The 2,015-nt window shown below is 40.5% G+C and overlaps 1 pseudogene; it reads left to right on the forward strand.

Moving 5' to 3' along the window:
* The first annotated feature begins 1,192 nt into the window (after positions 1–1,192).
* LOC132009227 (small ribosomal subunit protein eS4-like) lies at positions 1,193–1,988 on the forward strand (annotated as a pseudogene).
* The last annotated feature ends 27 nt before the right edge of the window (positions 1,989–2,015 follow it).

A 2,015-nucleotide genomic window follows, 5' to 3' on the forward strand; every position in this document is an offset into this window, starting at 1 on the left:
GGCAGTAATCACTTGGAGATTGGTTTCAGCAACATTATTTGTGGATATGTCTGCTTAGGCAAGGGAAACAAGAACAAAAATAAACTATTAAGACTTAAACAAAGCTTTTGCACAGTAATGGAAACCAGCAACAAAATCAAAAGGGGACCTACAGAATGGGAGAAGATAATGGTGAATGATAAATATAATAAAGGATTAATAACCAAAATATGTAAAGAACACACACACACACACAACCCCAAAAAACCCAAACCCCAATATATAATCCAATTGAAAAATGGGTAGAGGACTTAATAGACATTTTTCCAAAAAATACATACAGACATCCAATAGACATGTGAAAAGATGCTCAATATCACTCATCATCAGGAAAATAAAATCAAAACCACAGGGAGATCTATCACCTTATACTTGTCAGAATGGCTAGTATTAAAAAGACAAGGAAGAACAAGTGTTGGCCAGGATGTGGATAAAAAGGAACCTCTGTACATTTTTTAGTGGGAATGTAAATTGGTGCAACAACTGTGGAAAACAGTATGCAGGTTCCGCAAAAAAATTAAAAATAGATTTACCATATGCTTCAGTAATTCTAGTACTTGGTATTTACCCAAAGGAAATAAAAACACTTGATTCAAAAAGATATATGCCCTCCTAGGTTTACTGCAGCATTATTTATAATAGTCAGGATATGGAAGCATTCAAGGTATTCATCAGTAGATGAATGGGTAAAGATATGGTGTATATAGATATATAATGGAATATTATCCAGCTATAAGAAAGAATGAGATCTTGCCATTTGTGACAACATGGCTGGATCTAGAGGGTATTAGGTTAAGAGAAATAAGTCAGATCGAGAAAGGCAAATACCATATGATTTCACTTCCTTTTTTTCCCCTTTTTTAAGACTTTATTTATTTGAAAGAGAGAGAGAGATCACAAGTAGGCAGAGAGACAGGCAGAGAGGCGGGGGAAGCAGGCTCCCCACCAAGCAGAGAGCCCGATGCAGGGCTGGATCCCAGGAACCTGGTATCATGACCTGAGCCGAAGGCAGAGGCTTTAACCCACTAAGCCACCCAGGCGCTCCTGTAATTTCACTTCTATATGGAATCTAAAAAAAGAAACAAGTGAACAGACAAAAACAAACAAACAAACAAACAACAACAACAAAAAAAACAGTCTTTTCGTTCCTAGCACAGCCATGGCTCATGGTCCCAAGAAACATCTGAAGCGTGTAGCAGCTCCAAAGCATTGGATGCTGGATAAACTGACTGGTGTGTTCACTCCTCGCCCATCTACTGGTCCCCATAAGCTGAGAGAGTGTCTCCCTCTCATCATTTTCTTAAGGAACAGACTTAAGTATGCCCTAACAGGAGATGAAGTAAAGAAGATCTGTATGCAGCATTTTATTAAGATTGATGGCAAGGTCCGAACTGATATAACATACCCTGCTGGTTTTATGGATGTCATCAGCATTGACAAGACCAGAGAGAATTTCCGTCTGATCTATGATACCAAGGGTCGCTTTGCTATTCATCGAATTACACTCGAAGAGGCCAAGTACAAGTGGTGCAAAGTGAGAAAGATTTTTGTGGGGACAAAAGGAATCCCCTATCTGATGACTCACGATGCTCGCACCATCCGCTATCCTGATCCCCTCATCAAGGTCAATGACACCATTCAGATTGATTTGGAAACCAGAAAGATTACTGATTTCATCAAGTTTGACACTGGTAATCTGTGTATGGTGACTGGGGAGTCACCTGGGAAGAATTGGTGTGATCACCAACAGAGAGAGACACCCTGGTTCATTTGATGTGGTTCACGTGAAAGATGCCAATGGCAACAGCTTTGCCACCCGACTCTCCAACATTTTTGTTATTGGCAAAGGCAACAAACCATGGATTTCTCTTCCCCGTGGAAAGGGTATCCGCCTCACCATTGCTGAAGAGAGAGACAAGAGACTGGCGTCCAAACAGAGCAGCGGGTAGAATGGTCCCTAGGTGACGTGATTGGAA

Source organism: Mustela nigripes, unplaced genomic scaffold (assembly GCF_022355385.1).
Source record: "Mustela nigripes isolate SB6536 unplaced genomic scaffold, MUSNIG.SB6536 HiC_scaffold_8171, whole genome shotgun sequence".
In the NCBI taxonomy this organism is placed as follows: Eukaryota; Metazoa; Chordata; class Mammalia; order Carnivora; family Mustelidae; genus Mustela; species Mustela nigripes.